Genomic DNA, 26367 nt, shown 5'->3' with positions numbered 1-26367 from the left:
ACGCTAATGCAGATTTGTTGTAATACGAAGAGCGTGGAATTTCAAGCTAATAATGCTGAAGAAACAACGTCATAGAAGAAACACATTAATTTCTACGCATATGTGCATACCAGCATTTACTTTAATCTACACTCAAGCATATGCTCTTTCAATATACAACCGCTGGCATTTCCTATCGCTGTATCTTTTTACAAATGTCCATACCCTCCTACTTTTTGTTTGCATTGTTGTTGTTAATGTTTATGCGCTTAGATAAATGAAATTTAATCGTTTTATTGTATTATAAAGGCATATGAATGCTATTTTATGAGCGTGTGCGGCAAAATATACAAAAAATATATTAATGTAAGCAATCAACTGCACTGACAGCGGAATGCATGGTAAATGAGAAGCTAATTTGCTGAGTCGACTCGTATTCCAGAGAGCTTTTTATTTCGTAATGCAGTTTAATCAGAACATTTTGTTATTAATAATTATAAAATAGTATTATTTTAATGATGTATGGGAAGATTAATTGTATTTTACTTTTATTTATAATTATTATGGCAAGAACTTAAAAAGTTTATGCAATAATTTTCGAAATATTTTTTTTTTTTATTTCTATGTTAACTGAAGCATTCAACTGCGCAACATCAACTGATTACGCACATTGGCATATCGCAATAAAATAAAACAAAAACCAAAATCAAAACAAAGAAAATCAAAATGGGAAGAAAAGTTGACCGATATTAATTCACTGGACATCAGCCAGTAATCATTTGTCGCCTGAGAAAGACGAAAACACAACACTCGGGGCAAAATTGCCATTCAAATTAATGATTTGCTTCTCTTGGCTACACAAAAGCCACATCAAAATTGAATCAATTTACATTTAACGCACACATGTTGACGCGCTGCGATTGCGCATGCGCATCAAAGCATAATTTGCATGCAATGGGCCACGGCACCTCACAAAGTGTTGGATAATTTTATTTTATTTTCAGATTACTTTACATTTCTTGCTGTTTCATCGTTGTTGTCGTTGCTCAGTTATTGTTTTTTCTTCTGTTTTGTCGCTTTATGATGCGCCGACGTGGCAGCCGAACATTTCTCATACGGGACGCGCTTGAATTAGCATAAATATCTGCTTGAGTGTATGTGTCTGAGATTCAGCGGCTTGTAGCGCCGCCACTGACAGTCGCGCATATCTATGCGTGGCATTAATAATGTCACCATTTACCCCAAACCCCTCAAATTCAGTTCGGTTAGAGTTTGCCTCGCTACCATCGAATCAGTGAAATCAGAACGGGACCTACCCAAGTGATATGCTCCGCCAACATCAGAACAACATTATTGTGTGTATGTGCTTGTGTTTTTGATTTCATCTTGATAAACAATGCGATCATCGGCAAGTGAAGTGAAGCCAACCCATTTCGCGCTTTATAAGGATCTGTGCTCGCGAAGTGATAAATGCTGCGCGAGCCAAATATCACTGCATTCAATGTTGTTGTTGTTGTTTTTGTGTATATGCCTGCAACTGCACCGCTTTTGACACATTTGCTTGCCACACCATTTTTGGCCATGACTTACAAGTGACAATGGAATTGTATGCAAAGCAACTGTCAATAAATTAAATTGAAATTATTTCGCAAATATAAATGGCATTTTTGTGGTGGAATATATACTACTGAGTACTATTCTTTGTGGTTTAGTGTAAACTCAGCCTAATATTTATGTGCGTAATAAGAATTTAAATTGCATTTGCAGATACATGTGTGCATCGATATCTATCGCTAAACTGAGCTTCATATCTTTCTCAGTTGAGTTCTTGACCTCGACAATAAATAAAAAACTTCTTAACTTAGGTTTCTTAACATAGTTGTAATAGCTTTATACCGCTTCGTCTCATAAATTTATTGAATTTATGATCACTTTGCTTTAAGTTTTGAATTTAAATAAGCAATGATACTACTCTGAGCATATTTTTCTAGCTCTTAAAGTGGACGGATTATGTTCAATGACATGTGGTTTTCGTTCACATAAAAACAGAATAAATAAATTTCATGTAAGTGTTCTCAATTTCCTTAATCTTGAGTGGAATTTTTTTAATGATATATATAGTAGTAAGAAATTTACAAGAATTTATTAAATTTTTTTAAATTATTAAGAGGGTAGGGATGACGAAAAACCTTCCAAAAAAAGCAAACATTAATAAACAAAGATAAATAAAGTTAAACTTTAAAATTATAAATTTTATTACTGCTATATATATATGTACTTGGGTATATGGCTGACTCAGTATAATTAGTCATTGGGGTGTGTGCCCAACTAAATTTAAACAATGCTCCTAAATGTAGGCAACGACATATTTTTCATAAAAACAAGTTGCCTACATTTAGGATTCTGAAGTAAAATTATGTCTTGATTACTAAAAACAAAACAAAATTAATGAAAATAAGACAGACAATATTATAATTGTAAATATGAGGCTCTTACTCTTAAGGTTCATCTCACTCTTAACCAGGCAGTATAGAGAAAATATTTAATAAAAAATAATGGAATATCAATACAAATATCGTCTTATCTATACCTTGTTCAATCATTTGCTTGAACTTGACGCTTAAAATTGCGAAAAACAAGCAACAATGAAAGCAATAAAAATAAATAGTTGTTGCAGTCGTTGAACTTTAAATCTGTGTTTTTTGCGTTGTCTGCATATGTCAGTCTCTCAACTGGTTTCATTTTTCATGTTGCATGCGGATGCTGCAACATAAGCTATGTGTGTTTGTTAGTATTGCTTGTGTGTTTGAGAAGAAAGTGCAATTTCAAAACTGGATATGAAAGCAGGATTTTAGTTGATTGTTTTACACGTTTTGCTTTCGCATTACCGTCGGGTGAAAGTGAGTGATTTGGTTTTATATTGCTAAAATTGGCAGCGGTGCAATGAGGATCTTGATGGAGCGAAAGGTTTTCTGATGAGGCTGTGGTATTGCTTTGAGAAAGCTAGGGATATTTTGGGTTGACATTTGTGAGATTGACGGAATGATACTTGTGCTATGCATAATCGACATATTGGCATTGAACACTTGATGTCGAAGACGTTTGTGACGAAGGCTGATGATACACAATCACATTATTCATTGACATAAAATTCGATACTTCATTGATATTCAAATTGGATACGCATTAATGACTGAAAAAAAATTAATGAATGAAAAAAAAGCAAAATAATAATAAATAGCTACATATACATGAATATGGTTATCGAGCATAAATATTCAAAAAAGTGAATAGAAACAAATCTGAAAAAGAGAAAGATAATCTGCTTAAAGCGTTAAGTGGAAAATTCTGCTTCAAAAATATTATATAGATGCTTATGAATATGCTGATTGTTATTTAATAAACTACAAGTGAGTTTTATAAATAGAAAAACATCTAAAAAATATTTGTGTCTACTCTATAGAAGAAAAAAATCAGGTTAGACGTGTAGTTTGGATAAATAAACGTTAACTGTCTGCTCGCCGCTTTGACGTTAACATAAAGGTAAATATTTGTATACAAAACAATTATTTGCCTTAAAGAGCTCACAAACACCAACACACGTGAATATGCAGCAAAGTAAGGCTCATAAAGCTAAGCAGTGTATAAGTCATGCTCATATGCTTATAAGATTCATGTTCGGCCACACAACAACAAACAGGCTCGTCGAAAAGTGTAAATATTTACACGCTGTTTGTTGTCGTGCTGCTGTTGTTGTTGTGGCACCTAAGCAGCTTCTAACGTTGGTATTGCACTTGAGCGTCTGTGGCACTTAGCTGCTTAAAGCGATTGAGGTGTGCCAAGTTGCTCTTTTCGTCAGCAGAAATCCAGAACAAGACTTGATAATAAAAATCAAATAAGAAATCTCATGCGTAACAGAAAAGAGCCACTGAACTTCTTAGTTTATAATTGGAGATGTCGTTCTTGGTGCTTCAGCAATCAAAATATCGGCGTGTATTAAGTGTGATTTGCTGACTTCTACGTAAAGCGATGAGAAAGGGAAATGGGCGCATCTTTGGAGAGTAGATATGAATTTAGTGAGCGTAGTTGTATTTCTGGGTTTTAGGTTGTGAAGTCACACTATATACCAAACGAGAAGAATTTTTTCTCCCGAAATATTAGCACGTAATCACTTACATTTAGTTGAAGTCACGTAACTGTGCAGCGTGTAAACAGTTACAGATTTTGGCATTGTTTACCGTTCGTTGTACCTCTCTAATAACCATGGCTTAAATATTTATTTTTCATTCCACTGTGTAATGCTATTCTTCAGGACGTGTTAATATGCATTCTCAGAAGTCTAGGGAATTAAGACTTTAAGGAATAACTCACTTATCTTTGGTTGCAACAAAATATGTTTTCTGGTAATTAGTGGTTCAAAGCACGAAGTCAAAACACACAGTTTCAAGAAATATTTCTTGCTAATTACGTCGTGATATTAATAATAATATTTTTTGAGTTGTCATATCTACAAATGCTACACTTTTTAAAACTTTAGAGGCATCTCTTAAATAAGAAATTGTCCCAGAGAGGGATTCAAAACGCTTAGACACTTTAAGGGAGCTTAAAAGTATACCTTATGAGGACTAAAAAACGGTTCAATATATATTTTAACGGACTGAATTGAGAACAAAATAAATCGACTAAAATCATCAAAAATAAATTAATTAATAACGGAGTTGTGATAATTTTCTCTGACTGGCATAATTTTATTCTCCGACATAATTCATATCAATAAAATTTCTTCCGATTTATTTAACCTCACTTTCACTAACTTCACAGTTAAGTATCTCTGTGAGCATAAATACTACAAACAGTTTCAACTATTTATTTTTGTCATATGTAACTAGTATGAATATAATATGTCTCTCTACAGTCTGTCAAGCATGCATTTTTATTTTTTTAGTGGATGCCTAGAGATGTGCAGAAAGACCCTGAAATGTCAAGCTTTAAGCATTAAACATCTGTTTAATGTGTAATTGCTGTTTAAATTCCGAAAATGGAATGCAGCCACGTGACAGACAATCTTGTATTTATGTGTTTGAATGAGAGTTTTTGTAGTTGGTAATGTGAAAATATTCTCGTATATGGGTGATGTAATGTAAATATAAATTCTCGGGTAATGTCTTCATGTTGTAAGAAAATAGGTCTAATTCTTAAAAAAAACCGATCATTCGCCTTAATTTTTCGAAAAATTTGTATATATAGAGTAGTTAATGTTATAATTGGACTTCTTTATCCATTTATTTATTTCATTTAGTTCGTCGATGGCTTTAGGAATTTTAAAAAATGTTATAAATATCTGCACTTTCTTAGAGTCATATTTCCTGGACTCGAACGTCATTTGATCCATTTTTTTGTTGTGATTTAGCCATATATTATTTATTTTATAATTTTTAAATAAATAGTCTTATACTGATCTTTCGCCATTACTTTCATTTAGTATATATATTCTATTGTTTTCACTTCAGCTACATCTGCAAGAACATAATCATATTTCATTGTTCAAAAAAATAAATAAACTATTTATTATAAGCTACTAGTTTTTTCTCAAAATCTTAGAAAAAGTGAAATGCACCCCTCCAGCGACAAACTCTTTTAACGACATCGGCTTTGATAAAAAAACTGGATAAGTCTGCGTGCCGACGCTATTACCCTGAAGCGACAATATTTCACTGCGCTGCGTGATTCATCATTGCCAGCTAAACTGTCGTTAAGTAGACTCCCGTGCGGCCAAAGCGGAGCACTGTCGCACGAACGTTGACAAAATGTAATCGCCCTTTGGCAACAGAGAGACAGAAAAAGTAAGTGTGGCACATTGTGTGATTACTGGGAAACGGTAACATACTAGGACAGCATGGATGCATGTATCTATGGAAGTGTGTGTGTGTATGTTTGGGTCGTGCGTGCTGTTCTACAATGAAGTGTGCCAACGATAAACGGTGATTATAAATTACAAGACATTAAAATTAGCTCGAAGAGCCAAAAAAAAACAACAACACAAAGCAACTATTAAATGACAACAACACATTGAGTTAGTTAAAGCGAAATGTTAACGCAACTGTTTGACTTGAGGTTACAAATGCATTATTGCCGCCAATGCTCACATGAGCTCACTGTGTGTTATTAGAAGCCAACAGCAGCAGCACCACATCTGTGGTCGTGCTTACGTAAGCCAAGCGCGCACTTTGCATCTAACTGCTAGCAACTTGTGGCTTAGCAAGTGCGTAAATGTAATTCTATCGCGCTGTCGGCGGTTAGTCGCTGCGATTTAAGGGACACACCTACTAAAATTGCACTTCGCTGAGCTCATATTTATAATGTTTGTTGCTGACATGTGAATGGCTGCAAGTGAGCACTCGCTACGTAATTAGTCAACATATCAATTCCGCAAGCGAGTATTAAGTGGCAAACGCTGTCGTAACTTGTCTCGTTGGCAGTGTGAGTTTGTAGAATGTTTGGTGGTGACTGTTGTAGATGATTTGTTGGAACTTGTTGCAAGGCACGTGTATTGCAGAAACGATTTATTTTGAAATGATTATGTTATTAAATATGAATGTATTGGATTTTTAGGTTATGCTGCGGAGGGTTGACATATGTTTCAAGTTGAGGCACAAAAAATATTTATGTAAAAGCTGCATACGAACAAAAGTACTTACATAAGAACGCACAAAGTCCAAAGAAACCGTTCTACCACTTACATGCACACAATACTATGTAAGTAGAAAAGCAATCAAATTTATTTGCTATAAAAATATGGAAGACTATAAATTTATGCACAAATATATGTCAATATACAGTTTGTATTTGTCTGTAAATGCACACGCCTCACAACTGGTGTTGCCTGGCCACACGCCAGAGCTTTATTTGTATGTAAATATATATGTATGAACGTGAGCCTGCAACATATTGTTATTCATTGCAGCAACACTAGCGAGACTTTTTTCACAATTTTATTTGATTTTACTATAGTCGTATTGTTTTTGTTTTCTGTCTCTTTTGCCTTTTGTCACCGCTTACAGAGTGCCACCGCCTCAGTTGCATTTTAATTGGTGAATATTTTAGGCTTTTGCGGCAGGCGCTTGTCGATTATGCCATAAAGAGGCAGCAACAAATAATACAAACAGAAAATTCACCAAGAAAAAAAAATACAACAACAATAAATGAAATAAAATAAAATGAAGCTAGTAAGGAAGGCCTGAGTTCGGGTGCATCAGAACATTTTATACTCTCGTAGTTTATTTATGCAATTTTATAAAGTTAACTGGATTGAAAAAAATCATTCTATATAGTATATTGCAGCCGTGATAATTCTTAAACAGATTTAACTAATTTAAATATATTTTCAAGATTATATATTCACTTAATTTTGCTAAAATATCTCACATATTAACTGATATATACGGTATAAATCCCACCGGATATTTGAAAAATCTAATATTAGATATATGGGAGCTAAAGGAAGAAATTAAGCGATTTTACCAATTTTAGGTGCATAAGACCATTGTTATAAGTAAGAAATTTACTCTGAATTTGCTTAGTACATATGAAAGAGATAATGATATTTACGACAACAAGTTAGTCACAGGCACTGAGGTCTTCGTGTTCGATATATGACAATTTAGTTCAACACTGAGCTGATGTTCACAAAAAGTGAGACTTTCACTAATAAATCTAAAAGAAATCCACAAAGCTTGGGGAATTGTGTCTCATTGACAAAATTTTTATAAATAAGGCCTCATTTGTCAAACAATTTTATAAATATTTTTATTTTTTACTTTTTTTGCTTCTCGCTGCAGCGGCATTCTTTGATAGTCTCCGATGATAACACCAACAAATTTAATTTTCATATGGCGTATATTTAAACAGTTCAAGTAAGTTCCTTAAATATTTATTTGTTGACCAAATCAAAGTATAAAAAATTGTGATTATTCTACTAAAAATAGTATTGTTGCTACTAAGAGATACGAGAGCATTCGAAACATAACAGCATTTGTGCTACTTGCAGTCAATGAGTTTGGACCAATGGTGTACTGCAAAACGACAAATTCTGATGGATTCATTTGTTCTTTACCACAAAATGTCAACAGTTCATCCGCCATGTGCATATTCTCGGTTAAGCACATTACAATCCCGGATCTAATTTCAATTTCTTCCGTTTTGTCATCTTCAGTAGTACAGCTGTACTTTAGTGGTTTGATAGCCTTAGCCTTAACACACCCCATCAACGGACTAGAAAAATGTGCAATGTAATAATGGCTGCCACTTCTGTCGATGAACTGAAATATAGCATATTTTGCGCCGATATCCATTAGTGCATCTCTATATCTATAAGATATTTCCATGGGATATTTGCCAATGCAGATACGTTTCATTTCCGTTGTTTGTAGTATTTTGCAACGGTCTGATATCTCTTCACAAACACTTATTCTAGCTATTGCAGCAAGTTGAACAATTACAAAGAAACTTTTGAAGCAATCCATTAGTATACGTTCATATGGATTAAATACGTTTAAATTAGCAAAATTTAGACGCTCGAAATTTTGAAAATGTAAAATATTTTATTATTATTATTAATTTGTAATCTCAACAAACAAAAGTGTCTTGTGTAGAAAAATTCAGTTTGTAAATAAAGTGGTTTTCAAAATAATATAAGATTGTGGCGACTACATATTAATCAATATATGCGGCATAAAGTCAACCGGAAGTTTGAAAATCCATATATCACACATATAGGGAATAGACCAAGTATTGATTATGTCTTTTTTGGAAGAAAACGATTCCCTCTGAAATTCGATCAAATATCTAAGATATTTACTGATAATTTACGATAAATCTGTTAAGTTTTAGGTGACATAAGCAACCTTTATGTGGACAAAACTGTTATAATCTCTGTGCAACATGTTGCGAGAGTATTATCAAATAAGTAAATCTAAAAGGTGGGAACAAAAAAGTTTTAAACAAAAAACAAATTTCACTGCAAGCAACACTCTCCACTATAACCGAATGAGCGCCGTAACGTGTAACGTGCATTGTGGAACAGTGACAGACTTGCTTGTGCATTTGCTTGTGTGTTTCTGTATGCACAAGCCTCGCTGACCATTGCGCTTCGCCAAACAATTACGATTGACAACTCGCAACAGCTTTGCATACACATTGTTGCCACAATAGGTGCATAAAGGACGTGTAGTTTATTGAAATTGTCGCCGAATCGTCAGCTTAATTGTCAGGTTTGTGTAACAAGTCTTTTGTTTGTGTGCATGTGCTTTTTTTTTTTGCTTTCGTTGTAGACGTGCGTTGAGTGGTTTTTATGTTTCAATCAGCGCACAAAAAGCATGATTTTTTATGTCTTAATTTAATTTAATTTATTTTTTTTCATATTTTTTTTATTTTATTTTAATTTATTCTTTTTTATATAGTTTTTATGGCTTAAATGCAATAACAAATTATTCGAAGAAAATTTTCATTAGACATTTCGAAAATGTTTTAAATGCTCGTAAATTTTTATCGACAATTTTGTCTACTATTTCCTGAATTTTTATTTACATTTGCATTGATTTGTGCGCCCTAACCTCCGATTTTTGCTATTTTAGTATATGGACTCACTCTTTTTTAGTAATCAACTGTTAAAATAGCAAGAAGAATAGCTTACACACAGCGTCCTGTCGCATTCCACACATATACGTATAGAAAAAGCACCTTTCCTTGTATTATATGAGTACATTTGTATTTTTAACGTTTGCCACGCTTTTTTCCACAAAGTTCATAACCTTTCGCTTTACGGGTTTTTTATAGCATCCTCTTGCCAAATAACTATTTTTTTTGTTTTTGTTACTTTTTTCTGTAGTCTGGCAGCCTTATATTGCCTCTTACTTGGCCATTTATTTGGTTTGTCCATGGCTGGCGGTGTGGCGCATCTGCCGTTGGGTGCACAGCAACCGCAAAATCTAGTCAATGACTACTCAGTTGGACAACTCTCACTTGGTGCAACGAAAAAAACTGCCGAAAATTAGAAAGAAGCGTATAAAAAGGAAATGCTGAAAGAGGAGAGGCCAGCAAGCGCAAATAAATAAATGTCAAAATTTATGAGCAGTCATTATGAGCAATAAGGAAGATGTGCTTGTGAATGTAGGGATTAACAAAAATATATACAAATGTAAAAAATTAAATTGGAAAAATAAAAAAAAAAAAATTAAGAAAAAATATAAAAAGTTGTTGCAAAAAAATGTATCGAAAAAATCTCTTGCAGTACTTTACATAGCAAAAACAAATAAATATAAATATGTGTGTCTGTGCGAAGAGATTCTCACCCAAGCCGATGCCGCACCTCTTTTACACACTACCAAATTTTTATGCGGTTTTCGCATTGTTTTTGCACGTTACCAGCGGGTAAAAAGTGCTGCTACTGCCGCCATTTGACATTTTACTTCATGAGTAGTCTAGGATAATTGTTGTTGTTTTAATAAATAAACTTTTTCTATACTGACATCCGATAGTAATTTTTTCTAGACTGCCATCCGATAGTAATAACAACAACAACAAGTACTGCGCCAAAAATTCGCAGAATGCAGGCTTTTGGTTTTTGTTTTTATTTTACTATTTTTATAGCCTATAGATTTTTCAAGGGTTGGGCGCAGCGGCAAATTTATTTATCGTTGAAGTATAGGGAAGATTTTCGTTTACAAAATGTTAGGCGGCTTTCAAGTATCACACAAATGTTATCGAAATGCTAAATATTCGATAATTTATTGAATGCTTGGAGAAATTATATAAAATATGGTGATCCTTTAATATGGGAAGTATGTTTTACAATATTCGAAAATGCAAAGTTTGATTCTTTTTCCGCTAATTTTTAACTCTTTAGGTGAAACCATTCTTACATATGTACTTATATATGACTCTGCGTGATTGTATGTGCGTGAAAAAAATGTGTAATTAACTGTGGAATTTTCGAACATTAAAATTGTGCGGCTAGTTGAGATCGTATCTTGTTAACAAGACAATTAAAAATTAACAGAATTACTAAACAACACAAAAACAGAAAACAAATACAACAACATATAACATACTATAAAAAGTTAAAGGAAATACATAAACTCGTGCTAATTTTCGGACATCATTCCTATGGCAATAACAAATAATTGGAAACATTTTTAACTTGAAATGTTTTTTCAAAATGTCTACAGAATAAGTGTGAGTCTATAATCTACATACTTACATACATATATATACAAGTATACATTTCCATATATACATATAATTATTAGTCAATAGCGGCAGGCGCAACTAATTTAAGCTCGGAGAATATTAGGAGATGTATGACCGAACGCTGATTGATAGAAAAGATTTATCATCTTGCCTAATTGCGAATAAAAACACAAAATAAAATGAAAATATGATGAAGTAATAGCAATAAAATAAATGAAAGAAAGCAAAGACAATTCGCTACGGTAATTTTTTACATCAAGAAAAAACATTTTAGGACACCAATAAATAAGCTTAGCGCAACGGAATTAAAAAAAAAAAATAAAATAAAAAATATATAACAAAACATTAAAAGAAAATAAAACGATTTAAAAAAAACCTGCGGAAATGCCGAATCAGTCTCCACAATTCTGGAAATCGGTCGAATTTCGATTGTGTAAGTAACTTAAACGCCGAAACAACTCAATCGTTGCTTATAAAACTGCTTACGTAAATAAGAACGAAAGCAAAAAGTTGGCTATATATATTACGAAAGAAGTGAGGAAATAAAGGCGAAATAGAGGGAAGTATCGAAAAATCAGCAGCTGAAACTGCTGACCAATTGCTGAAATGTATTAATTTTGCTGTTGTTGTTTCGATTTTTTGGAGAATTATGTATGTGGCAATTTAAGTAGTGAAAATTGGAGCCAACAACTAAGACAGCACGCACAAGCCAAGTGAATGAACTCCCAATTTTTTCGAATTTTTTCCTTTTAATAGCTAATTAGCTGCAAGTTGGGCATGGAAAATGATGAACATGCAAGTTAAGTTTTGTGAATATGATTGGTAATTGGTATTAAAGACAAAGTATTAAAAAATGTTGAAGACTAAAGCCACCGAGAGAAAGTATTCGATGAAATACGAAGCGGAGGAAGTCATGATTAAAATATTAGTTTTTATGTTTTTGAAAAATATCTTTAATATGAGTAGTTTAATTAAATTAATACCAGATATTATAAGCTGGAAGGCCTAATTTACTTTTGTGCCAGAGGCAAAATCAAGAAAGGTATCTTAACTCATATTTTGTAATTTTTTACTCAACATAATATGTACAACTGCCTAAAGCCACTCAAGAATCTCGAAGAAATAAATAAATTAATCCTAATCAAGAATGCAGTATCGCAACAAACATGTATAACCCATCTCTAATATTCTCCCATATTTAAACGAAAGTCTCTACAACAACTTATTGCTGTGGAAGCTGTAAGTGAAATCAGCCAAAGAAATTCGGTTGCGCCGCAGATTCACAGATAAAATTAGGGAGAGGCGGCGCCATCACAGCCGCCAAATTACTTGCTGCATCAGCTTCCATTTGTTATTATCTATTGTTGTTTCTTTGTATTTTTTGGTTTCTTTTGAGCAAATGTGATGTCTGACCCATTTTCGTTTTGTGCGCCGACACGTACTTCAAGAATATGAGTTGCTTATAATGTAAGTGGTTGTTTGCCGCCGCTAACTGTGCCACTTGTGGGTACATACATAGAGATACATATATAAATATGTACTTTTACATGTGTGAGAGTACATAAGATTGTAGCCATAATAGGCGGTGAAAACCATTAAACAGCAATTTTGGCGAAAATGTGCTAATTTAAGAATTTTTTTGTTACTATTGTTGTTTTTTTGTGAAATTAATTAAGTGTGGAATGTAGGTCATGATTAAAAATAATAAAATTTAAAGTAAATAAAACACAAATAAAACTGATTTTACATAAAAACTTTTGTTTTTCCTTTGTGGCTTAAGTTGTGGGAAAATAATTTAATTTTAACGTTTGTTCTAATACAGGCTATTTTCGGAGTTCCGTTAACTTCAGTAACTATTCATTATTCTTTAATACCACATCTGCAATTAGTTTATGATTTGTATTTTTTTATTTCATTCATTTAAAAGTCAAGAACACCTCGTTAAATTGGGTAAGAAGATCAAGTGATTTACATCTTGAATCATTAAATCAAATGTGATCTGTAGATTGCTTTAATTTCAAAGAAAAGTTTTAGTAATTGGCTTGAAACAACTAGAGGTCAAGCGACACATTTTTTTGTAATCTAAAACATTCTAACGGTTTCTAAAGACTTTTCTTTCTATTTATTGTCGTTGTAAATTACATTTTATTTGAAGCTTGCGACATTTCTGCTCTATGCATATATTCCATATGAATTATGTAACTAGAAATGTCTTATACCCACGATACGTAAGTATATGACATTGAGGGACCCCCTGAGACACCGCTGCTATTAAATTCCTATTAAAAACTCAACTGTTTGATAGAAAAAGGTCTAAAGCGACAGAAAATGTTCGATAAAAAATAAATTACAAACAAACATTTTATTTCTTCAGCATTTTATTACGGTCGTAAAAGTAATCTCCATGTTACAAGTTTCGAAAGAACAACAAAGAGCAACAAAATATATCAAAAATATCTTTAAATTAAATATTTAAAATAAATAGAAAAAACTTTACTGTAATTAAATGCATGCACTTCGCTTAATTCTTACATTTTATAGTAATGTCAATGTACATCTCTAAGAGTAGGTGAATACCTGCACCTTAATGAATATGCATAACAGCAAGCCTATCTTTTCTGCAAATGAGTTGCCAGCTGCACACACTCAACTCAGCAGCCGCGATGTGCTTTACGGCAATTGAACCTTTGCATTAAAGTGGCATTAAATCGAATTTAACCCCAATTCGGCGCGCAGCGGGTATGTAAATGAATTCCTGGCAGCGAACGACAGCCGAACCGCCAAACAACAACAATTGACAAGGCGGCCATTAAACAGTTATATTCGTTTAGCTGCAGGCACACATTTATGCTAATACGTTACAGTTTCACACACACAGATACTCATTTATGCATATACCGGTTGTTAGTTGATTACAACCATATGCCACTGCGGCTCCCACACGCCGGAATCGTCAAAGGTAAGAACCTGCGCTCGCGATTCGCTGAAAATTTACAACAAAAATAACTGTGAACTCAGTGCACCAACACTGTCGAAGCGGTACTACCAAAATTGGCAAAAAGCAACTCACACACAAATATTGTAATGTGTGTGCGACCTAAATTCAAGTTGCAACTTGCAGTGAAAAATATATATGTGGCAGCCACAAAGCAAAGAGTCATAAAAATGCGCAACCACGAAGTGACGCCATGGCCCAGCGCCGTGCACAGCTTGTTCACCTGTCACTTGCCGACGTTCGCTGGCGGTCTGCCTCGCAGCTATTTTCCTTCGCCGACTCCATTTTTTTTCTATTTTGCATTTTACTCGGCTTGCCTTTTGTGACCACAAAGCGCTGAAATATTTTAAGGTCAATTAAAAGTGGTCAGAATAGTTGCAGGCGATCGTCACATACAGACAAAGGAAGCATGTGGAAAAAACAAAAAGCGAACATTAAGTTCACCGCAGGCACCATGGTATAAAAATGCAGCGATTGGTGGTTTGGGCTAGCACCGGCGGCATATAAAAGAAGTACTGAGTGAGGCATTTGGTTTATTTTATTAAAAGTTCAACCATGCAACTTGCATTGACATTTTGAGTGCAGACAGCATTTTAAATAATGGTATTATGAGTTGAAATGTAGGCAATACTTTCTGCTGACTAAGGATTTAATATATTTAAAAATATTGCTCACATTTAGGATGTTATTTGGTGAGCCTAAAGAAGAACAATTAAACAAAGTTTGATTTAAAAAATCATAAGAATATTTGAACCGAAGTAAATTATATTTTTTCCGTAATAAAGTTACCTGCTAATCTTTTAAGAACACCACTTACTAAAATATTTTATAATTTACGAAAATCTGTTTCATTTGCGTCGCTTATCGATTCTATATACTTTACGCTTTTCGATTCTAATATACTTTGCGTGGGTGCATACAACAATTAAATAAGGTAAAGCCGCGGAAAATTCTATAAATCAGCAAAAAAACTATTGATAAAGATCTATGCTTGTCCAATTCTTGGATTTTATTAATAACTTTGACTTAGAAAAGCTTGCAATTGCAATGGTGACAACTGAGGAATTAGCACAGCAGGAAAAGTCACGACGCATTGGTCACTTGTCGTGGACACGAAGTGTTCTAGTTAAATGTTGTACATGCAAAAAAAGCTAACTTATTTATATATGTGATTGATTATAGTACAATATTGCAGATATTTGTTGTTGGTGAGCGGAACAGATATTTGGGGAGCAAAGGAAAATCGTTAGAATATTAGATGCGTAAAAGTGACAGTTGCTAGTTTGTCGAATTAAGGAAATAAAGTTTTTTTTTTGAAAAAAAAAAATGCATCAAAAAATCGAACATTTTCTTCAAAAGCTATAATAACATATACTTTAACTTTCACATATCTGATACGTTGATTATAGCCAATTTACAGTAAGCCAATTAACAGTTTAGCTCCGACACACGAAACAATCGAGGATTGTGTGAAAAAAATCACTAACCGTGAAAAATAACAAAAAAAAAAAGCTGGCGCTAGCTGCTTTAGACGCTAATAGCAGTCAATAAAATAGAGTACAATATAAACAACCAAAAGCAAGCAAATAAACATAATTATATTTGTAATTTAGTAATTACATCAATGTGAAATGTGCCTGTGTCCGTGTGTGAATAAATGTTTATTAGTATTTTAGTCGCGGTCAATGACTAGAACGCCGACCGGCGGACATAAATAAAAAAAAAAAGAACAAATCAAGCAAGCTCGGCGCTGAGCCACATAAACTACGAACATACATACATACTTCTAGGCGTTCAGGCACATATAAAAATGTGAATGTATTTGATGTGCACGTTTGTGTGTCACAGCTCAGCGATTTGTGTGTAGTTCTGGTTCCTGCCGGTTGTGTGGTTAACTGCTTCAGCATTTCCCACAATTAAGCGGTTTCCACGTTTTTCCAACAGCCGCGAGTTGCCATTGTTTTGTCAAGTATTTATTATTATTGCCGCAGTTAACGAGGAGCAAATGTTTAGGAAAATCTAACTAATTAGAATAGAAGTGATAATAAACTGTTGCAAATGTATGCATAGCTGGACAACCGGCTTTAGTTTTAGATATATTTTGCTTTTGTTGCACAACTAAAAAAAATAGTTTGGGCTATATAATTATTTTCTAGTGATTAAAAATTGTATTTTTTAGGTTAACTATTTTAGGTTGAAGTATGCTAGAAGCAGAAAGTATTTTTGAACAGGGTTGCCATATATTTTAACACTGTTCCAACTGTTTGAAAATGTTTTTATATATCGTTTTAAAATACATTTTATATAAGAACAATTTTTAGTGAGAAATGTATTTTAAATTAATCTGAGTCGTAGTAATAACGAGTCCTGATATAAGGGCTGTTTGTACGGTCTTTAATCATCGTTATTTAACACATCTTTTACAATTGAATACATTTAACAACATTCAAGTAGCTTTGTATACACTTATTTAATTAATTTATTACAATTTTTAACCTTGAATGCGGAAATTCAATAAATGCAGTATACAAGCGCTTTAATCAATATTACAAGTTTATCTAAGCTTCTTCTTAATGATGCATTAGACAGCTATTGAACATCGCAGATACCCGTTTGACTGTATAAAATTGATTGCCGCGCTCTTGCAAGCTTAATTACAATACTTTGTTTTTGAGAAATTCTGCGAAAAACAGAATCACCAGAACAGCTGATATAAAGAATCAACTTTTTAATTTTATACTTGTTTATATAGAGGGTAATATACATTTCTAATGTACTGTCGCTGAACAAACCAAATACGGTATAAGCGTGGAGCTGTCGAGAATAGGTAATCACCAGCTGGTTCGGTCATAAATTAAATCCTAAAACAAATTTTGTTCGACAATCAAGATAAAATTAATATAATTTGAAAAATAAATTGTCTTCATTCTGGGAACGGCAATACATTATTGAGATGAGTCACGCGAAGTTGAGAATAGACAAAAGACTTAAGACGCGAACTTGTGCTAGTTTGGTTGAAGGGATAGGGATGTTAAATGAATGAAATATGTCTATTAAAAAATTTTGAGAAAATCGTTTTTGCAGATTTTAGTAAAATTATAATTATATTCATTAACTCTTATATACAGCAAATAATCATTTCAGCTTAATATTCAATGCAATGAGTTGAAAAAAATTTAATTTCTACTGTTTGATATTAAATACATATATTTTAAAAATAAATTTTAATTGAATTTTCAAACTGTTTTTTAACATTTTTTATATGTTCTCTTTAATTTTTCAGCTTTTGAAAACCAAAATAAAACAAATAAAACACTTGATGTGTGGCACAAAATAAAAATAACAAACACAAGTCATCCAGAAGCGGAGAAACTGTTGCACAAAGTCACGTTCAACAAGTTCCCCTTCAAGTGCACACAACCACAAAAACATATTCACACATGATGTGCGCATGGTCATATGCAGTTATGAAAGAGATCAACGGTAATGATAAACAATGAATTTTGAGTGGTCGCTTTTGCCTCACAATGACTGACCGACCGACCGTCACAACAACCGCCAGACAGCGTGAGGCGGTGTTGAACGTGAAAACCAGAAATCTTCGAAAGCTGAAAGTGAGTGAAAAAGCAAATGAGAACATACAAAAACAAGAAAAAATAGTGAAAATTTCACTTTTGAATAATTTCTTGTAATTCTATAATTTGGACTCAGTTACTTTTGCCGCCGACGCCGCCACCGCTGATGAGTATGTTGATAATTGTTTTTTTTATTATAGCTTGCAAGTGGTCGCGGCAAAACTGCTAATGAACTTAAAATTTTTTTTTGAAGAAATTAAAGTAAAATTTCAATTTCATAATTTTAATTTTTTTTAATGTTTGTGAATATCGGTTTATATATATATCTGATGTATATAATATAATATATAAAGAATTTCTGGACTTTGATAATATCTAAGTTTAAAAATCGAAATTTATCCATATCTTCAAGAGCCTACCGACTTCTATACTCAACACCCCTAACAAGAAAGATTAAAGTCTGCAAAACACTACGATTGGTACTTAAGACTAGCTTAAATGCCAAAGCAGGCCTCAATACTACAAAAGCCGGCGTGTAAGTGATGTTTTGTGGGCGCAACCATAGCCAAGTGGCACAATTTAACGCCTAATAAAGGCATTTTAAAGCGTTTAATGATCGAAAAGGCGCCAAAGCGCACTTAATGGCACAACTTTAAATTGATTTAAATAAAAAATATAACAATCAATAAAAACAACAACAACAAAAATATAAAAGAAACCCAAAAGTCAAAAAGTCAGATTATTGCTCATCTCCATATCGCCAGCGACCGCTAACACTTGGCTCAGCAGCAGCTTGTGAATCAGCTTGTTTTATGCCGGAGAAAACAAGTTTGTAAATATAATGATTTGAACACCTAACGCTGATGCTGCCAACAACAACAATAACTAATTTGCGTTTTTGTACAATTTTCTACATTTAAATAAATGTGTTGCCGCATAAAATATTGCATATACGAAATCTTGAAGGCCAATATAACTCATCATTAGCATTAATGTACAAAAACAAACGGGAAGATAAAATAAAAAATCACAAATTTTGTGATTTCTAATTTTCAAATTGGCTACTTTAGGTGATTTTCGATTTGAGTAAAATTAATAAAAATTAAAATAAATCAAGATATGCAAAATTCGCGAATGACTTGTTTTGGTTGCACACTTTTGGCAAGCACTTTAAGCACCCTCCGGTGATCGCCTTGATTGAGTGGAGGAAATAAAAGGTATCTGCAGGTTGCGCTTTTCGCTTAGTTGTGACGTGATTCGCGCGCTTTATTGGCGGCACTCAATTTTGTGACATTGTTTTTCTAGTTTCAAGCTTGCTGTTAGTCCGAGCTTGACATAATTCAATTTATAATTTAGTTTTTTGCGAACTTAATTAAGTTTTGCTTGCGAATTTCGCAAATTAATGAATTTGTCGTCAGCTGAGAAGAATTATAAGCGACACGAAATGATTGTTTTTTGCTAAAAATTATATCCACGTGCTTCTTTATGCTTAAGTCTTGACACTATTTTCCTAAATTGCCAACTATTAAATAAAATTAATAAAAAATATAATATAATTATAAAATTAAAGAAATTTTACTCAGATTATTGTGGAAATAGACATTATAAAATCAATTTTCAATAGGCCTAACTACTAAACAGTAATCGAATATATTACTAGAAAATTATCAATAAATTTCTTATTATTGAGCGATATTCACTTCATATACTAGTATAGATCTAAATTACGTAATCTAGCAGCAAACCGAATACTAAGTAAATAATGTGGGTGGAATCTTAAAACGTTGAGCAACCTAATTTACATAATCTTCGCTCACAATTTATTATTAACAGGAAATGATTAAAGCCATAAGAGGCTTGATCTTACTATATATATAAATTTACCTACAGATTTTTTGAAATTTATTTTAACAAAAAAGTGGTATTATTCGATATATGTACATGCACATATATTCATATCTTCCATTTTTATTGACAATATTTATTTTTTAATATCTACTCACCAGTCAAGAAGTATTTATTTTTTGCAGCTATAACCGGCTTAATTCATTCAATGCTTTAAGCGCACTTGAAGACTTTGACAAACACTTTTTTTATTAATTTCAATTATTTATTTATTTTATTGCAGATATTTAACTTGTTTCAGTGAATCCATAGTTGCGACAGATGATACTTTTCTTAAGAGATTTGAATATTTATTTTGAATATATTTCACAAGCCAACACTTTACATATTTATATAATTTTTTTTTATATTATTATTGCAATTAACATAGAAGACAAGCAGCTGCAATGAAAGAATTGTAAAAATTGTATAAATAAGTGAGCATAAAATACGTTGACAAAAGAAGATATTTAGTTGTTAAGTAAATAATAGATAAATCAAATGCTAAGTAGTCAGACACACACACATACTACTTTTTTACATATAGTGTTGCATTTTGAGTCAGAAATAAAGCTATTCCCCTTTGACTTCTCAACCATTCCATTTTCTTCACAATACTTGGTTTATCATTTTTCTTTTGAGTCTTCTTTATTTTTTTATTCTAACGGATTTAATGACGTCGGTAGCCCTTACATGCACACATATACACAAGCATATAAATAGAAATGTTAATTCTTTAATAATACACTTGTCACACACAGCAGGTCTTTTATATCCACATTAATTATAATTGTTTATATACTTACAACTATTCCTGTATATATACATATAACAAAATTACATAAGGTAGGCAATAAAATAGAGTACATGAAATCGGTTGGCGTCTCTTGTGTGACAATGGGGGCATTGGAATTCCAAATGTCACAGAAAAGAAGGGTTCATAATGTAATTTAAAGATATGACTTGTTTCAGCTCTCCTTTTGTTAATTTTTTATTGTAATTTGAGTGTTACTCGACTGCGCGTTCACAGATTAGTAATGCTTTTTGTTTACACACACTTTTGGGATATTCTTTATAAATACGGTTTTCTATTCAAGTGAATAATTGGTCACAAAACTTAACATAGTCCATTTAGGATTTTTAGATCTTTTTTTTTTAGTTTTTTTACCTTTTGGTGTTATAACTCTATATATTTTGATGGATATAAATTTTTATCTCATAGTCTTTTAAATATTGGAAGTAATACCTTTTCTCGATGTAATCACCTTACAACTGATATAATAAACATAACAGTATAATTATTTTTTTATTCTCCCGTTTTTATTTACCGTTCAAAAACTAATTTAATGCTAATAAAAAATGTATAAGCTTATGAAAATATAATTTTTCGTCAGATTTTAAAGAAGTTCCGTCTGTGATACTTTAATTAAAAGTCATTAAATCTCGCTGATAAAAAAATGCACACGACTATTACTACAAAGATCTGTTTTTATTTTTAAAAATTCTGCTTACAATTAATAATTTATTTACATGCTTTATTTGCAAAAACAGGGAGTGTGGCTTGACTAACGGAAAGCTGATTGCAAAGAAGAAAACAAAGAAAAATAACAACAACCACTACAAAGAAAAATATAAATAATCATTATTACCATGAAAAATTACACGCTGCGAAGATGAGCGCCAAAATGGGTTTGGCTATTTATAGTTGTGCAACGCAGTACAACAAAAGTTACAAAATTTGTGTTGCTAAGCCATGAAGACTTTGCGAAAAGTAAAAATCAATTTTCTCAAACAACAAATTTCACTTTTCTCTCAGCAAAAGTGACGGAGCAAAATCACATTTCCATGAAAATCAATATTCTCCCTCTGCAACACAACATTTGAATTTCATTAATGCATTGCAGACAGACACCCACGCGGTGCAGCCGTAACAGAATAAGCGGTGAGAATAGAAAAAACAACAAAATTCGCAACAGTAAAATGAAATTCCACGGAGTTGTTGTCAGCCTGATGTGAGTGTGAGAAAAAAAGCAAGCGAAAGACCGAAAAATAAATATAAAAATAAAATAACGGTAAAAATTCGCAAAATATTGACGGCAGTTAAGTAAAAGTTGTCTAGCAACTACTGCAACAAGTTGTACTTGTCAATGGTGGCGCGGAATGGTGCATTAGCAAAGAGAACTCGCAGTGTCTGTGGAGACGTTGTTGCTAGGCATTACGCATGCGGTTTGTCTACTATATCTTATGAGTTGCTTATGGTAACGAAATCCGCTTGCAATGGCCACGCATCTGTGCCACAACCACAGCTGTTTGCTTGCCACACTTTTTGTTGCCGCTTGGAGCTGCCTAACGGCACCAAAGTAGCAGCAGCCAAGTGCTGGCAACCGAATGAAATGAGGTCAACTGCTGTGCCGCCAAATGGCAAAGGCAGACAAACAGTTGCAGCAGCCGGCAGCGCCGCAAAAAATTGAAACAATGCAAATAGAAGATAATAATGTGCATACAGCAATGCTTGGGACAACAACAAACAACCACAGCAAAATAGGTTTGGTAAAAGAGTTGATTAAATTTTCTGAACTTGGTCGGTGCAGATAAGATAAAGAAGAAAAAGAAGAAATTGCTGCACAGATTGAATATCAATTTGCTTAACAATGTTTAGTTGTTTTTGTTCTTTGGGTTAGCTTTTGTTTTTACACACTCTTCTCAACTGATTTATTTCTTATTGCAAATGCACGCATGTACCGTTAGAAAGCGCGTTCGCACACTTTTAATAACAAATGAGCCGCGTTGCATGCCACAAGCCACAACAAAACATATCCAGTTAGAAAGCAAACGGCATGGCGACCAACAACCTGTGGCCATGACAGTGTCTCGGCCGCCATTCGGCAAATGTCATTAGCGTGCAGCGGGGTTTGGATGACTGTTAGCTTGTGCAAATTGTCTGACGCATGCGCGTAGCTCTGGCGTGCGTGGACGAGAAACAATTTTTTTTTAGTTTTTTTTTTTTTGCTATTCTAGTATTTATTTATTTATTATTTTTGTTTGTATTTGTATTTTATTTCACTGGTTTTGTTGTTACTTTCTTAATGACTCCGGCTGCACTTGCAATTACTTCTTTAGCTTAGTGTAGAAGGCTTCCTTATTGGTATTGATTTATGCGCGATTTATTTTATTTGGTTTATTATTGTTGGGAGAAAGGCACTTCAGTGCAGTGATTTCGGTATTTCTTGCAGTTTGTAAAGTGGGTCATTGAAGTGTGGAGCATGAGTATCCGCTAATTGTAGTGTTTAGAGACTTATTGATATCACTTCTTAGATAATCTACAGAGTATTTACTACCCTGCTTTTTGCCGAAGAAAGTTATATATTTTTTGCATTATAGATGAAAATAATTGTATCTACCCGTATGTTGGTACTCTTGGAAGGAGATGTTTTTACTTTTTATGCATTACTGTTGAATAACATATAGAAAATACAAATTTTGGTTTTTGAGTTAGAAGGCAGTTATTTTATTTAAATAAAAATATATTTTTGGAATGTTGCTAAAAAACGACTTAAAAAAAAATTGTGTTAATAAAAATGATGTTGGTTGGTTTGTTTAAAATGGAGAGTTATGATATTAGAGTTATAAAATGTTCTATCAAAATTTAAAAAAACTGAAACCTGTTCTCCAACAAAGTAGAATAAATTTAATCACTTTATAAATTTCACTTAAAAATTGTAAAAATTTTATGTTTACTTCAAATAAAAATGCAATATCACCATTTAATAAAGAGTCTTTGAATAAAAAAGGTTTTATTTGCTAAATTATTTTGTAATTTGAATACCAAACCGATAGGGATGTTTAAAATCAACCAACTAGTAAATGCGGATAAAATTAAAAAATATTAAAGTATTTGCACATAGATATGCCTATATATTAGCCTCATTCTATCAAAACATTTAGATTTTTTTAAGGTTTGTAGAGCTTCTCAAATAAATGTATTTTTATAATTGTAATTTATGTGAATTAAGCTATTTCTGGTTCGAATAGTTGTAGATTTTGTGATTGACATGAAAATGTCATCAAAACATACATTTCCATGCATGAAACAAAAATTATTATATTTTGGAACATTTATATTTAATGCAGATATTATTTAACTTGCAGTATTTAACGGATTTCTTTTTGCCTATAGAGGCCTTGTTTACATAATTTCCACATTTATTAACTTAAAATAATAACAATTGTGTACTATTTATGGATCTTTAAAACTTTTGTTTTCCAAATAAAATATTTGCAAGAAATTATTTTGCCTATTTGATAGATTTGAATTTGTTTCATTAATATTAATTTAAGTTTAAGGTTACGAATTGACTTTTAACCAATATTTTAGGAAAGTAGTTTTCATAAATAAAAAAATAGTTTTTTGAAACGCTAAAATAATCTTAATTTCATTAAATTTATTAAAAATATAATTTTTCAGGTCACTTCGGGCTTGAAATTATGTATATATACGATTTTGTTTCTTAAAGTTTTTCACTTGCACTTAAACACCCAAATGAATGATTTTTGGTTTACATAAACCGTTAAGTAGCGTTTTTGATAGCATTGTTTGTAATTTTTTGGAATCATAATAATAAGAATATGTATATCCACTTAACACACGGTTTCCGTCTGTTCACACAATAAATATAAATTTGCATTTAAGTCAACATTAATTTTATTGTAAAATTTTTTTATCATTTTGCTTTTTTTTAACTGAAATTAACTGATTTATGGTATTTATGGTATTTAACGCCATCACAGTTTACTAGTAAATATTTAATTAAAAATTTTCATTTTGGAGTTATACTCTTTTACAATTTGCTTTCAAATTTGCATATCTTTAATGGTAATTCATAGTAAACACAGCTTAATGAAATTGAGCAGAACAGTTATATGAGCATGACGAGATTAGCTAATTCATTGAGTTAAGCAATTAAAGTAATTGATTGCGTTATTAATTATTATTTTCAGTTTTGTTTTTTCACCAAACACATTCGCCAGCGATTTCTACACAAATATAAATTACAAATAAACTCAAATAAAATATTTTATTTATTTAAAATTTTTATATTTCAGTGTTTTTTTATAAATTAATTGTTCATATTAATTATTAACTTAAATATACTATTGCGCTCCTAAATTTTTAAATTTTTTAAGTTTGTTTCAACACGTTCTTTTTGTACTTTGCTTCACACTTTAATACACTCAAACAGTTATATAAAAAAATGAAATTCATCGTTTTTGCACTTTCTGAATAAATTTTTTTTTATTGTTGTTTTTTATTTGCATTTTGTTCCTGTCATTATATTCTGCTTCAACCATTTTCACTTTTGCTCTTCAGTGTGTTTACTCGAATTACCACCAAATGCTTTAATCCCATTACTTTTCGCACCAGCAAACACATTTGCACACCCTCACACACACATCATCGCACATTAATTTGCCTAAGAATATACATATATTGTACGGCTCGCTAACTTAAACCAAAACCGAAGACAAAAAAATGTCCATTCAATTTAATTCACCTGTTGCACAAAACACGAAAATCACCAGCACCAACAACAACAGTAGCCCCACCGAAAAGGCTCAGATTGCAGCAGCACAGTGCGCAATAACGGCAACAACAATTGCAAAACCGCGAGCGCTGCAAATAAAATGCACGAACGAGAATGCAAACGCAAATTGGGAGCAGCTCCAGCAACGCAGAGAGAACGAGAGCAACACACCGAACGCAGAGCGCGTACGACCGACTGCAAGGCGGACAGCAGGCGCAGGTAAATCGTGCTGTGTTCAATCAGCGAGCAACAACAATAACGACCGATGCTATGCCTGGCGCGAGGGGTACAAACGCCTACCAACTCGACGGACGCGTTGAAGTTGGGGCGCAAAACTTGTTTTCACTTCACTGCAGCAGAACTGGCGACCGAAGCGAGCAGCCAAACCAATACACAAACAACACTCAGCTCGAGCGAGTAACGTAAACTCTAGTTAAACACGACAACGATAAATGCTTCACTTTGTTTTTGTTGCTAGTTTATTAGACGGCGTTAAAGACAGACGTAAGGCAACACTCCCGATTCACGTTGACTTGACACAGCAAAAGTTCGTTCAACACTGAATCGCCGCGTCGACGAGAGACAAGTGCAGACCGAACTGGCGTAGAACACCTGAATGGCGGAATGCAATGGCATCGGAATAATGGCAAACAACACAAACGAATGGCGACTTGCTTGGAGATGGAACTGGTTGAGACAACGCTGAGTTAAGGAGAGAGAGAGAGAGTTGAATTACCTGTTGTCTTGTTTGTTGTTCGTTGGTTCGATGAGTTTGGCTTATTGGCCAACTTGTTCGACTGTCTGGCTGGCCGATTGTTTGATTCGTTATGGATTAACAGGTGCATAGCCGGTGCGCATTTGCTCTCTTAGTGTTGTTTAGTGAGGCGAATGACAATCTTTGATACGAATGTACAAGTTGGAGATGTTAGTTGTTTGATGTTGTTAACATTATGCTGTTATTAACATTATTCTGTTATAAAAATTTTTCGGATTTCAATTTTTTGCTGTTATTAACAAAATTATTTTATTAACATTGGACTGTTATTAACACTATGCTGTTAGTTGTAGTCCAGAGCAACAGTTGAATGTTAATGTTATTTTTTAA

General features: G+C 32.8%; 1 protein-coding gene across 8 annotated transcripts in view; it reads right to left on the bottom strand.

The window, feature by feature from the left end:
• LOC105216122 (cadherin-99C) overlaps positions 1-26367 on the bottom strand; it is a 475067-nt gene that overhangs the window by 74505 nt on the left and 374195 nt on the right. The window contains exon 1 of one of the 8 annotated variants that reach the window (XM_011190440.3): positions 19800-19975. The exons of the other annotated variants lie outside the window; for them this stretch is intronic. The gene's annotated coding sequence lies outside the window, so the exon portion shown is untranslated. Of the gene's footprint in view, positions 1-19799; positions 19976-26367 lie in introns of those variants that run through there. 8 annotated transcript variants of the gene reach the window in all.

Source organism: Zeugodacus cucurbitae, chromosome 2, assembly GCF_028554725.1.
Source record: "Zeugodacus cucurbitae isolate PBARC_wt_2022May chromosome 2, idZeuCucr1.2, whole genome shotgun sequence".
Classification (NCBI taxonomy): Eukaryota; Metazoa; Arthropoda; class Insecta; order Diptera; family Tephritidae; genus Zeugodacus; species Zeugodacus cucurbitae.
Note: the sequence above shows the minus strand (reverse complement) of the source record. Positions and strands in the feature narration are given on the sequence as shown.